Raw genomic sequence first — 14,807 nt, 5'->3', positions numbered from 1 at the left:
AACATGGTTTGAAACAACACGGCAAGTGGCAGCATTTCAGATGACCTTCTTAATAGATGGAATGGAGCTGCAGCCTAGATAGCAAGCATTTTTAAGACTTAAGAACTACTACTGACCATTTTTAGAGTTCTTTCAGTGCCACTGGGCAAATTAAATGGCACACACGGGGTCTACACTTGCACATCTAAAACTAAAAGGTGGGCAGTAAAACTCACTATAATGCTACTACTGATACACGGATAACCAATGTACAGGGGGGTAACACAGAGAAATTGTACAAGGGGGTTAAAGGAATTCCTTTGCTTAAACAAAAGTATTGTCTGTCCTAAGTACCTGCCATTGCCATCTTGCCAAGGCATTGATTACTGCTGGAGGGGGAGAAGCAGATGCTAGTTCTACTGATGATTGGTCCTGCTGATAAGCCGCAGAGAGGCAGACTGGGCGACCAAGCCCTAAGACCATGACAAAAGCACAGGTGTTTGGTCCTACTGAGAAGCGGGGGAGAAGCAGACTGGGCGTCGACCAGACCCTAAGGCCATGTCTGAAGGTTAAAAGGTGTAAAGTTTAAGAAGAGGAAGACTCATTTACTTCATCTTGAAGACCCCCTACCCACAAGAGGAAGACTCATTTACTTCATCCTCAGACCCCTGCCCATGACCAGAAGGGGCACTGTGCAGGTGCAAAGGACCTTCTGGCTCATTATAATACAAAGCGGGGATAGATACTAAATAGGTATAGGTGGATTGAGCAACCTCATGTCTATGTATACCTTAAGAGAATAAATGTAAAGGGAGAACAACCCTGAGGTGTGCTTTGGAGGAGCGAACCCCATGCACCTCAGCACTGAATAAATGCATACCTACTTTACAACTTTAACTAGTTGTGGAGTCTATCCGCGCATCACTAATGCATTCTGCCATTTCTGCTAGGTCACAGGTATATAAATTCAGGATAGACCACAAGGTGACAAGTAATTTAGTAAACATAATACCTCCTTCCTCCTGCCCCTGTCCAGCATTGGCCATAAGCATAAAGCCAGATTAAGACTACATATTAAGTGGTAGTAGCTGGCTATTCTACAATAGCAAATCTACAGGACAGTTTCATGTAGCATTTAAGTGATGGGGCACCTTCAGTGAAGCACTAACAGTAGAACAGTTAAGACTAACTGCATGAAAAAAGGCAGGGTCTGATCTCAGGGATTTAGGATGTACTAGGAAGAAACTGACTTCCATTGGGAACAAAAATATTAATAAATGTTATTTATATGAAAAGTTACATACTGAAGGTAAGGGACCTGAAGACAACTTTGTTCGGGTGCTGTGCAGAGCCACTATGTGTTCTAGCAGGGACATTATTGTTCATTCTTCTCTGGAATACACCCTGATTCTCCAAAGGAGCTTATGCCTTCAAAAATCAGATGACAAGCAAAAAAGGGCCTGGTGAAAAACGTTACAGTTTTTTGTGCCCAATTAACATATTCTTATATAACAATTCTATTAAGTCATTAATTGAGGAATTTTTGTTTCAAGAGCCACTTGAAACACAGCCTCAAATCCTGCCATGCATTTCACCGCTGACAATAACTGAAAATTCTAAGAGTGCAGTGATTTTTGCCAAGTGAACCTGGGGGGCTTTTCAGCTCCCAGTGCCTTACTCACGCTCTTAAAAAAAAAAAATCAGAATTAGAATCCTGCCACAAGTCCTATTAGAAATGTGAACAAACCAAGGATACGGTTCTGTTTCAAACTATGTGAGTCCCTCAGTTCAAGCAGAAGTTGGCCTTTATTTCATTTTCTTATGACATGTTCAAGCAATATGCTTGAGGGATTATCTCTAGAGAGAAACTAATCCTATAATCATAATACAAATGCCAGTTTATTGTATTTGACCACTCAAGTTCTTCATGCAAATCTATTTATTATGATTATTAAAGCACCCAGTAATATTTACAAATGCTGTATGACACACCCATGCAGACACACTGCTATTGAACCATACAATGTGACCTTGCCTAGAGGTAAGAGACTAATAAATTATTGTAATCGGCTTGTAAAGGACACTCTTGAGATATCACATCTATTCTCTGTAACTTCCTGCATGGAGGTTGTAGGGAGGTGGGTGTCAGTCTCTTCTCTCAAGCAACAATTACTAGGGCGAGAAGAAATGGTCTCAAGTCGTACTAGGGGAGGTTTAGATTGGATATTAGATTGGATATAATTTCCTCACAGTAAGGGTTGTCAACCATTGGATGAGGATGCCCAGGGAAGTGGGCAGGTAAATGGTGGACTTGGCAGTGTTAGGTTAACAGTAGGACTCAATGATCTGAAAGGTCTTTTCCAACCAAAACAATTCTATGTTTCTAGGATGAGGTGAATATAGAACAGCAGATGCTCAGTCTTTGAACTCTCAGAAGACCTCAAGAAGATGACAAAACTGCTGCCAAAAACTAATGATGCAGTACCAACTGCTAGATGTTTAACAAACACTCCCATCCACCCTTGTTACCCACATCTTCCTCCTTTCTGGTCCTCTAATATCAGTTTTGTGTTTTCCTATGTAATTTAAAATGCTTTACACAGAACACAGAGGTGCAGCTCTAGTTCTGTCACAACCTAGTGCCGTCTCCTTTTTCTGGCATCAAAATAACTTTAATTTCCATACTCATCACTTGCAAGACACATCCAGTGCTAGAGGGATCACTTTTAAGACTGTCATCCTTACTTCTAAGGCAACCTGATTTGTACTTGCTTCAGCTTATTTCCAGTCTCTTTCCGCTGATATCCCTGCCACTGTAGCTCTCCTAAAAGCACAAACCAAACTGCTCCTTTGTACCCATCCACACTGTGCCACAACCCCTAGGTTTTTAATCCATAGATCACTCTTTATTCAACCTCTTCAAGATAATATATGCCTTTGAAGAAGGTCTATAATCACTAACACATCTATACACTTAAAAATGTGTACCAAAAGCATAAGGCTAATAATCACAACCTTTTTCCCCTCCACTATTCTGTTGTTCCTTTCCCCAAATACACGTGGATAATCTCCAAACATCAGACCCCTGACAGACCAGTACACAACAAATCGATCAATCAAATCTATAATTATGAGGCAAACATTACTCTTTGTTCTGAAATTGCCACAATAATAGAAGCTTGACCTTCAAAAACAAATTTTTTTCCCTTGTTTAAATTATTTTGTCTTATTTTGATTATCACCAGGAGCAGGAGAGGTCTTAAGATTCCAAGTACTGTTTATCACTACAAAAACTTAAAAAGTATGACTCAAGTTATAAGATAGCCTAATATGTATGGGGGGGAAAAAAAATCACAAAAAAGACAAAAGTATGTCTAAAAGGACAGGCTCTTAGTCATCCACATAAAATGTAAAAATGGATGCTTATTTATATTTATACTGAGTAAACCTAACACACTGCTAAAACATTGTATATGTGTATTTAAAGCACGTTCATCATCACCTTCATGTACGGCTTGCTTTCCTGTTTAGTAGTTACATAAACTCATTTTGAGATACATCTACATAAAGATGACTTCTTAAAAACCTGCAACAAAACTGTAGGAACAGAAAATTAAAAACGTGAAAGTTGCATGGCATTTAAATTAGAAATGTCATGACTGTCTTAAGTTCAAAAAAGACACCAGAAATCTAGTTCTTTGGAAGGGCGCAAATTGCTTTGGACGAAAAATACAATTAACCTTTACGGGCCTTTGATTAACTCTCGATGCCTTTCAATAAATGAGAAGGACGGTGCAAATAAATGAGGCACATACTTTTCCATATTCCTCCAGAGAACTACTATACAACTCTCACACCCTCTTAAGCTAAGGATTTCTCAGCCAACGGCTGCAGTCCTTGCTCAGATTTCAGTTTTCTACCCACATGACGATCTGACAAACTACTCCCGTACTCCACCCTCCCAACACCCGGGTGCTTTACGGAGCTAAAATTAACTTGGTGGTTTGGGTTTGTCTACGAGCCGAAGATCCTCCCTTGTGAAACAATTGTGCGTTCATCAGCCTCAGCGGCGAGCTCGGCTCGCTTCCTAGCACCGCCGAGCTGCCACAGCAAAGCTTTCAGAAGAAAAACAAAACCTTGTCTCACATAATGGCTTTACTGTACAGGGGAAGGGAGAGGGGGATAAAAACCGGAATTAAAGGCATTTGATTATTTTCAGCTACTTGAATTTCGAAAAACTCTCACCCATGGCATAGCGCATGCCTAAAATCCCCAAGTCCTTGAGGTTTCCAAGTTGGAGAAGCAAGCCTCCGCAAGCTGCGCGCACCGCAAGTTCCGCACCGCTCGCCTAACGACCGCAGGTGTACGGCCGCTTCCCGCGCTGCGACCTGTCCCGCACACCAGCCGCGACGAGCAGGGAGGCTCTGCTCGACCCCGGGAACAAGTCCCGTTACTCACGCCGACATCCCCCTTCTCACTCCCGCCGCCCGGCCCTGGCCCGCCCGCCTCGCCGGTTCACCCGTCGTCTGGGAAGTTTGCAGCCTAGGGCAGCGTCTGAGCCCGGGGCAGCGCTGCTGCCGCAGCAATCAACAGGCGCCCGGACCTCCCTGGCCGCTGTCTCTCGCCAACCGCACCGCGGGACACATCGGTGAACCCGGCTGCCCTCGGCCCCAGGAGGGGCGGTGAGGAGCCTTCGGACCGTGCCGTGCATGCAGGCTGTCCCCGGGGCCGCGGTACCTGGCGAGGTGATGGAAGTCGTCCCGCCGCGCCAGCACACAGCGCCCGCTCCTGCCTCAGCAGGGGAGAAAGTTTCTTGACGTCAGCATGGGCGGGCGAGGGACCCCGCCTGTCTGCCCGCCAGGCCGGGCTGCCGCTGCTCCCGAGCTCCCCCTGCCGCCGGCCGGCACTGGGGAAACGGGGAGGCGGCACCGCCGTCAGCACGGCCGCCCAGCGGCGGCGGAAGGAGGCGCGCCCCGCCGAGCTCGGCAGGGGGCGCCATCGAGGCCGTGCGAGAGAGGCTGGGGCTAGGGAGGCAGGCTGGGCGCTCGCCAGCCCAGCAGGACTGCGGATGGGGCGGCTGGTAGCGTGAGAGGGGGGGCACTGGAGTCCGGACGGGGCGAACGCTGGGGAAGGTGCGGCAGTGGAGTTCGGACAGGGCGGGCGCCTCCTCTGTCAGTCCATCGGCGGACTCAGGTTCGTTGAGAGCCCCGTTGGAGAGGAGGGGAGCGGGCCTCTCGGAGCCGTGCAAAACTGACAGGCATGCAGACCTCATCTCTATCGTAGTTTATTTCACTTAAGCTCTTCCTTAAGGAAAGTCTGATGAAGCTAAGAAATGGGAGGGGAAAAAGCCGTGAAGAGTAGGCGGTAGCTGAGAAAATGGGGAATGCGAGTTAGTAGGTCCACATTCCTCAGGAAAACATCTTTTGAGGATTAATAGACACTTCCACAGGTCTTTGGTATATCTACAGTGAAGAATATAATCGTTTTGGTAAGGTACAGATATGTAACGTTATCCTGATTTTGAAATTTTATCTGTGGTATGGCAATCCCAATTAACATGTGTTTTAGAAACACCAGAACAGTGTAGACCAGTATTTTTTTATGACAGTCACAGCACATGTAACTTAGGGACAACATATTTCCTGTAAAAAGGCAAGGAATTAATGTCTGCTGTATTTCTTTTATTCCTGATAGCCTTCTGCTGTGATATTGCCAGGGGGCATGAAACAGTGTCTTTGGAAAGGCAGGAAGGTCATCTGCCTTTCCTCTGCCTCAGTTTTTTCAAAGCATAGTGAAAGATGCCTTTCATTTTAATCAGTAGACAAACCTCTAGGATAGCCATTTAGAGAGCAGGACAAAACATGTCACTGAAATCAAAGCAAAGGTGTTTTGTCTGCAGGAGGCATTCTCCTTTTTCAAAAGAAAAGACAAAACAGAAAGATGGCAGTTTACAGTTAGGAGTGCAAAGATCACTATAGGAAAAAACACGAAAGGTAGAAGTCAAGAGCAGGCATCTTTTTAAATCAGAAAGCCCTAGGTAATTACATGCATAGATCTGAATTATGTAAGAAGTTAATTAGCATGGACTACTAATCTAGTCCATCATAAGTTTGTATTGTTGTGTTACACACTTAGGCTTTGGATGCTAATTTTTGATGTTTGTGTGATTGGTTTTTCAAGCAACAAGGCAGTTTGTGTACTGCCTTCTTAGGCACAAATATGGTTCAGTGTCAGGATGCATCTTTATTTATTTGGCATTTCATAACATACATCCAAAAGTAGTTTTTGCTGTATATCAAATACAAGTACTCAGACTTATTCAGTAAATGTACTGGTTTGGTTTTGATTAAAGCTTAGCTGCAGTTTCTGTACTAGATTGAGACTCAAAGTTTTGATCTACCTCTTAAATATATATACTTTTTTGTAAAGTTATGGACTCCCTTATACATGTTTTATCTTTCAGTAGAAAATCCTCAGTAGAATTTTACTAAAATAAAGGTCAGTAGCTTAGTCATAGCAAAGCAGAGCATATCCTACACAAACAAAAAAAACCATTTTGGCTATTGAAATACATGTTATCTTCAGTTTTGCAACAGTAGTTAGGAAAGCAAGTAAAAATTAAGGGCACTTTAAAATTATTTTACAGTACCATAGCAGGTTATTCATCAGAGAAAGTTAAAAATATGATACAGGGGAATTCTTTTAATTACCGTCTTTTGCTGAAGTCAAGTATATTTGATGAAGTCAGGTTAGATTTTGTCCAAAATAAACTTATATTATTTTAATGCAATAAAAATCTAAGTAGAGAATATATTACTCAGGCAAGGACATTCTTCCAAAATCCCTTCTGTGTGCAAATTTTTCTCTTTAGAAAGTGAGACAGTTTATAATACATAAAAAAAGAAAAAATTACGCAGTATATAAGAAACTTCCGATTTCTTCCAAGGTGTTTTTGACATAATCTGTATTGCAGTGTTTAAATAAAAAGCATGTAGAACAAACTGATTTTCAACTTAAAATTGATGCATATTATTTGAAGGGAATAGAAGATGATGTGATTTCTATCTTCCACTGTCATTTTCTTCCTTCAACAGTGGCATCCTAGGGATGCAATGAGAACATTATTTGAGAGAAAAATTAGAACAAAAATACATGAACAAAACCACATGAACAGCATTAGTACCTGTTCATCTTAATTGTTAACTGGTGTGATCCAGGAGCAAAAGGCTAGGAACAAAAAGAAAACAGTGATGCCGCGGAAAGGACTCAGTCAGAGATCAATATGATCAGACAAAAAGCCATTTATTGCAAAGCATTAACTCTTTATATAATATTGCTTACACACACCTACAGCAATTTGGCATATCATGATTGGATACTTGTCTTGAAGACCCTTAGGGACTAACACATAATTGGTTAAGCACAGGTGTGAGAACTTGACCTCGAACACTTGCCAACAGTCCACAGTTCTCATAACTCAGTGAATTCCAGCTTCTTCTTATCTTGCTTTCTTAAGCTTCCTTGGGCCTCCCATGGCCTTGCTGTATCCCTCGGAGTTATTCAGAGCTCATGTACCAAATATCCATTTTCCTGTGAGAACACTGTCTCCACATCTCCCCCTTTTTAGTTTTACTAAAAGTTTTTTACAATTTGGTATGTCTGCTCTATCACTGCTGGACTTGTGTAACATAAAAACCCACTACTCTAGGCAGCATTATTTCAGTAAGACTGGTCTGATTTGAAGTCACTTGCACCTTTATAACATGTGACATACTAGTAAATCCTACACACCATGTAACAGGATGGAATAATTGGGATTTAACAGATGTGCTCAGTATACTTGTCCATTACCCATGGTCACACATAATAGAACAGATATCACAAAGATTTCTGTCACTGCTGTTTCTTTATGCTGTTGAGTTCTGGGGCTTTATATGTTTCACTGCCAGTCAGTATGGTTCTGTTGATAGCTGTACACAGTTGGGCCTGCCCTTTTTCTCCTGGATGGCTCTCTGATAACAGCAGAGGCCATCCCTCACATCAAGGTCTGGCATGGCATGTGTCTCCACCGCTCTACGCCTGCTGGGTTGCAGCCAGCAGCGGAGCTAAAGGTTCTTCTTGGTGGCAGACACAGAGGCCAACCCAGTCTTGCCCTTGACTGTGGTAGCAGGCATTTGGTCAATCTCAGTCCTTGAACCTTGTTGTCTATGCAGAGTTTCACCTGCTTCATCCAGTAACAAGTCACTACTACAGCAAAGCACACACAGATTTACATTAGCAGAGTAACTGTTACAGAGTGCATCAGCATGTTGAAGATGCTGATGGCAGTGGGTGACTAACCAAAGAAACTTCCTACCAGTGGAGTTCTCCCACCATCTTAATTTGTTCCATTACTTGCTTTATAACACTACCATTATATTAGAATCTTTCTAGCTTTTACCTTAGCATTTTCTAGCAGCTGCTGCAAATTTGCATGTTCTAACATCTCTTTTACAAGTAACGAATGCATACAATACCAGGGATAGTTTCTTATTAGCAACTGGCTAGTAAATACAGGTGGGTTTGTATGCAAAATCCCAGTCTCTAATAATAGCTACTTTACAAGCACACATATTCAAGCTGTTACTTTTCAGTTGCCCCCAAGTGATGTTTTACAATCATTTATTTCTCTCTATCCCATTCTGCTTGGGGTTTTCATGGTCAGCTCCTGTAGCTGATGCATCGAGTTCTTCCACTCATCTGTGCAGCTCATGGCAAGGCTTGACAAACTTTGCAGGCAGCTGCCATGGACCTGTAGGTAGGAGGACACAAATATATCCCCTCTCCCAGGTTATCAGTTCTTGAGAAATAGACAGGTTAAAGTGATTCCTTAAAGCAGAAGCATTCTGATGCAAACAGAATGTGAAGCAGCTGCAGAAATAGCTGCAGAAATAGACTGCACATTTTTAACAGTCAAAGGGGTTTGCTCCATCATTACACTCCCCCCCCCCTTTTTTTTTTTGTCACACAAGCAGAATCAAAAGCAATACTTCCTAACCCCTATGGCTCAGACCACACTGTAACATTATAAGGGGGGTTTCCTTGAACCCTTTATATTTGATCAGCCTCAGTGTCCCAGGAAAGACCAGACCCTTGTGTTCGACCAGCCTGTCTGCATCCCACTGTGGGAACCATACTGAACAGCCCACTGTATTGGAGGGTGATTCGACCAACCTATTCAGGGACCCACGCTGACAGCATCACTGAATGGAATCCCTTACGTGCTGTTGATAGTATACTGGCTGGAAAACAAGCTTGAAGCAATCCACAACAAAACTACAGTCACTAATAACAGCTAGAGTGAGTTATCATTACCCTTTCTTTTTTTTTTTTTGTTTTTTTTTTTTGTTTTTTGGTTTTTTTTGTCACACACCCTGCTTTGTACAGCTAAAACTACCAGCCTATCGGCAGCAGCCTTCTCAGCAGCAGCAACAAATACCTGCCGCACTTTTGCATTAACCCTTTCTTGCCTGAAATGTTAAACTGCTACCCGTTAAAAACTTTTACATGAACGTGACAACAAAAAATATACAGAACACTGTCTGCCCTCATCACACACACACACACACGTATGGGATCCCACAAGCACACTCCACACAACTACAATATTTGAAACACAAAATCCAGACAATCATTCCTCCCACTGCACGGTCCCACATGCAGAGCATGGCACAAGGATCCTATAAAGACTATCAGGAAACCAGCTCCACAAAGCATCATTGCAATGCGAGGCGGCAGGTTCAACCTTAGCGAGCGTCCCCACAGAGGCTCTGCCTCCCTCACATTGCATGAGGCTTGGGCTTTTATACTGACCAAAATGCACACTCATTCTGACACAGGTAGCCAGCCTATGTCAGAAGAAGTTGCCAGCAATATCTATAAAGGTTTGCAAGGGTTGATAGAAACATGGACATACTCATATTTACCAACTTCTAGTACATGAGTATCACAGAGAGATTGTATCAAAGGAATTGTATTTGGGGTCCCAAGTCCATGGTCTGACACATTCTGCCTGATACCCCTGATAAGAGCATACAAGAGACCTTCCCATCTCAGGTGGGAAGCACACACACCACGGGAAACTGTGCAATACATCTGCATCCCCCACCCATCGCACTTCTCCCTTTACAGCTGCCCATTTATCGCAAGGATCTGGGGGATATAAATCATGCTTCTTTTTCGGATTAATAGGCTCCAGGTCATAAGGACTATCCAGGTCAGCATCGGCATTATCAGGCATCAGAATCTCAGGAGCAGCAACAGCAAACTGATGAACATGCACAGGCTCCCTGTTGGGGTCAATAGGGCCTGAGTTGAAAGGATCGTCTTCATCCTCATCTTCAGTCTTCACAGCCATGGCGGCAACCAGTGGAGGTTCGGGAGGGAGGGCGGAAGGGGGGGGGGGCACGCTAGTCTCCATTATCTTATTTTTTGACTTTAACATCTCTAAAACAGTTCTCCAAATGACTAACAAACTTTTCACAGCATCATTGCCTTTCGTGGCTGCATTCCACAGTTTAACTCCTGCCCCATTCCACAAAGACATCTCAAATCCAAGAGACTCATCAGTCTCTGGGTAATGCGTCTTCAACCATTTCAACATTAACTTTAAGTCTGTCTCTTTAAAGGTTGCTCCCTTTACCTTAAGAAGGACTGAAAACATCCATAAATCAGAGGCTTCTTCCTTAGTAATTTTCTCCCAAGTCTCGAGATTAAAAGCTTCGCCGACTCCCACAATTAACTCCTTCTCCTTACTCCAGAGCAACAATCTTTCTAGCATAGCTTCATCATAGTCTGTCCCTCTCACAGAGAGGATATGTTGGAAGAGCTTAAGCATTACTTCTTCTTCTTTACTTAATTGTTTTCCCATCCTTAAGCTGCCTTCCAACCATCCGGCTGCTCACCTTATTTGCACTGCGCAGTGTCTTCCGGGCTCACAAGGCTCCGATCCAAGGATTCCCTCCTCCGAGGCTTCTGCCTCCCTATCTTGATCCAGCCAGATCAATTCCAGCCAATTTCTTCGCCACCCAGCGATTCACACCCTCTTCCATTTCAATGTGAACTTATAGAGGGTCCCTGTTTGGGTGCCATTTGCCGCGGAAAGGACTCAGTCAGAGATCAATATGATCAGACAAAAAGCCATTTATTGCAAAGCATTAACTCCTTATATACTATTGCTTACACACACCTACAGCAATTTGGCATATCATGATTGGATACTTGTCTTGAAGACCCTTAGGGACTAACATATAATTGGTTAAGCGCAGGTGTGAGAACTTGACCTCGAACACTTGCCAACAGTCCACAGTTCTCATAACTCAGTGAATTCCAGCTTCTTCTTATCTTGCTTGCTTAGGCTTCCTCATGCCTCCCACGGCCTTGCTGTATCCCTCGGAGTTATTCAGAGCTCATGTACCAAATACCCATTTTCCTGTGAGAACACTGTCTCCACACAGTGACTTCCTCAGTAGTCTAGGTCCCCCAAAACTTAAAGTGGACAAAGTTCGATCATTACTGGGTCTGTCATTCATGAGTGTTGCAGAGTTGAACTAAGATCTAGGAACACAAGAAATTAAGAGTATGCTCAAGAGTGAGCAAAGTCACATTCATAAACCATGCTGGCACCCTGGCTTCTTACATTAATGGATTTGGTTTATTATTCTTATGAGCCTGTAAATGGCAGCCATGTAAACAGATGGTGGTGACTGAGTGAAGATAATAGAAAATGAGCAAAAGCAATGAAATCAGTATTCATTTAGATCTGGACCTATGCCAAGATCAAAGAATAAATATTAATCACTTGGACTGATTTACCAGAAAACAGTTACTAGAAGGAACAAAGATTAAAGGATTACACCAATTACAAAACCTGATAAGCTTCACCTCTCTACTGAGCACTGTCTTGTTTCTAAGGTAGACCAAAAGCTACCTAGCATTTCTCTGTGAGGTTGTTAAATAAGAAACAAAAAGCAAGTGCTATTCAGTCTTTCTGGTGGAGAAACACTGCAGGGAAGCTTTTACTCCTGAAGTCATATTTAACTTCTAGACCTTTTAATATTGTCATGGTGGTATAATGTATGCGCCCATTCAAAACTTTCCTTACTTTAACACATTGTTAAAACAAAAATTACATCCCTACATTGATCTTGGTGATCTTAGGAGGATGTAAAAAAGGCTCTGCATTTCAGTCAAGGGAAGAACATCATTAGCAGTGCCATCAGTTTCTGTGTCAGAGATGAGCAGGATGTCAACAATGCTGAAGTGTGGGTGGTGGTAGAAGTGACTGATTTAGTGTTGATCATTGTAAACCTGAGCATGAGATTGGTGTAACTAGCCACATATCTAAACAGGATGGCCTTCTATGCCATACCTCATAGAATTTTCATCCCAAAGGGGGTCAGTTTCTTAATCCCTGAAGCTTTTTGTGGAAGTATGTAACATTAAAAGTGCTGTAGACACCATTGCAAAATACTTCAAATAGAAAGGCAGTTTTTGTTGCAGAACTGTCACAGACTTACTTTTTGTAGTAGCTTACTACTTTTGTAAAATCTGACATTTACAAAACCAAGAGAAGGAAACAGACTTTCGTCATTTCATTCTAAAGTTCTGAGAAAAGGAAGAAGCAATAGAGAATTTTTATTAAAACCAAAAGGCTAATATGTAATGTTCTTTGCAGAGAACAAGTACGCAAAATGCTCAATATTGCTGGTTTGTTGTTTTTTTTTTTCTTTTCTGAGCCAATTATCCTTTAAAGTGTGGCCAGAATGTCTACTTATGAAATTATCTGAAATTATCTAAGTTGCTTACTCCACTACAAAAACCTAGAACAGTAAGACAGCCTAAAACTTAACCACACTGTTAGCTTAAGACAGAAAGAATAAAAGAAATCATTAATTTATCATCTGCACTATATATATGGACATAATTTTTTAAAACTATTTAGCATTTGAAAACAATGCAACAAAAATGTACTTGGGGGTGCCTAAACCAAAGTACTATTTTAAGTCTGCTCTCATTGAACTCACAAGTATTTTTCCTGGAGATTTCAGAGAGTAATATTATATTAAAAAAAATTCATATAAGAATAAAACCTCTAAATAGAAAAAAAAAATTGTCTCAAGTCTTTGCTTCTAGTGTTTCTCTTACATAAAATGTTAGGCAGGAGACTGAGCTCTGGAAGAATCTGTCATCCTTTGACATAAACACATAAACAGGTAAATTGGAAACTGAAATCTTCAAGGTTATTTAGTAAATTAGCCTCAACAAGGTCTCACAAAAGCTAAGAATTATTTGAGTCCCTTAATCAAGCCCAAATCAATATTTTATATGCATATGCTATAATCTAGACTTTCCTCTGTTTTCCTTGCTTCTTTTCCATATATAATACTTTGTTCTACTTTATGCAAGATTAGATGTACATGCATGTGCAGTTAAGGATGAGTTTTGCTTCCTCACATAAGATACATCTCACCAACTGTGATTTATGTCTAAGACAATCTAAATGATGCATGCATTTAATGTGCATGTTAAACCCCCTTGAATTATTTTCTACATATAATGTAAAACTGAAAAGTTCCAAAAAAGAATATATTTGGTAACAATGGTAGAAGGCTAGAGGAAGATTATGGGATATGAAAGCTGAAGACAGCACAGGGTTAATGCTGAAACAAAGAACCTAACACTGGAAAATTAGAAAAGCCATGTTAGGAAAAAAGCCATTTGTGTTATGTAGGAGAGGAAATAAACATCCAGTTACAACTACACTGTAGTGGAAATTCTGTAGTGCAGTTAATTATCTGCATTATTTGTGTTCTGTGGAAATGAACTCTCTTGTAGTCAGCTGCACCATCGTTTTTAAAACCACTTGTCTCCCTCATGGGTCATCAAAACTAGCGAAGTCATGATACATTCCTTGCTTACTCATTTTTTGTAGAAAAAAAAAAGTGTTTTCTACAGAAGTTCAACACTGTAAATATTTTTATGTACACCCTCTATCCTGGGATACACATGTCTGGAAAGCAGAAAGAGCCATTAATCTCTCCAATGGCTGTTACATCTGAGACTAAGAATCTTCACTAAATTCCAGACAATTAATTTATCTTTTCAGGTAAAATAGGAGTAAAAATAGTCATCACTTTGGATTTTGGGACTGATGACTGACAGTCAGGTACAGAGTTCTTCAGAGCTGGCATAAACAGGTACCTTCAAGTAAGGTGAACAGACCTCCACTGTTTAAACTGAAAACGAGCCTCTGATTTAGCATCTGCAAATAGAGACTTTGAGCAGACTTGTTCAGATACTTGAATTAATGTTTTCCTCTAAGCTTCTTAGCTACTCTTCTTGAATTACAGGAGTGAGAAATAAATTATAGTTATTCCTTAGCTAAGAATTGATACATGTGATTTATGTACACATTTGTGAGTCTTAAGTGCTTTCACCTGACATAAGTTCACACATTTCCATAGCTACCAGACCATGAGTCTTTTCTCTTATTCTCTGCCAAACATTTCAAACTCAGACTTTTTTTTTCCTTACATCATTATTACTGGGTTTGTCCTTTGATAGCAATCCTTTTTTATGCTTTAGGATAAAAAACAGCTCAGCCTGTGGACACCTTATAAATGGACTTCGATGTTGCAGGTAAAATTCAACTCTTGTCTAAAAGGTAGTAGTGCATCATATAAAATAAAATAACAGGTGCAAGGAACTTGTACAATCTGGAGGACACTAAAACATGTCTAAAATTCCACCTACAACTGATACTGTGCTGAACTTGCTCCAGGAGTTGC

General features: G+C 41.4%; 1 protein-coding gene across 2 annotated transcripts in view; it reads right to left on the bottom strand.

Moving 5' to 3' along the window:
- The window catches only part of GULP1 (GULP PTB domain containing engulfment adaptor 1), a 153,651-nt gene extending 148,871 nt beyond the window's left edge, over nt 1–4,780 (bottom strand). The window contains exon 1 of one of the 2 annotated variants that reach the window (XM_031045875.2): nt 4,717–4,780. The gene's annotated coding sequence lies outside the window, so the exon portion shown is untranslated. The remainder of the gene's footprint in view (nt 1–4,716) is intronic. The other variant, XM_034065673.1, reaches the window with a different exon arrangement.
- Between the last annotated feature and the right edge of the window lie 10,027 nt (nt 4,781–14,807).

This window comes from Melopsittacus undulatus, chromosome 8, assembly GCF_012275295.1.
Source record: "Melopsittacus undulatus isolate bMelUnd1 chromosome 8, bMelUnd1.mat.Z, whole genome shotgun sequence".
Taxonomy (NCBI): domain Eukaryota; kingdom Metazoa; phylum Chordata; class Aves; order Psittaciformes; family Psittaculidae; genus Melopsittacus; species Melopsittacus undulatus.
This window is presented reverse-complemented; position numbering and strand designations above follow the sequence as displayed.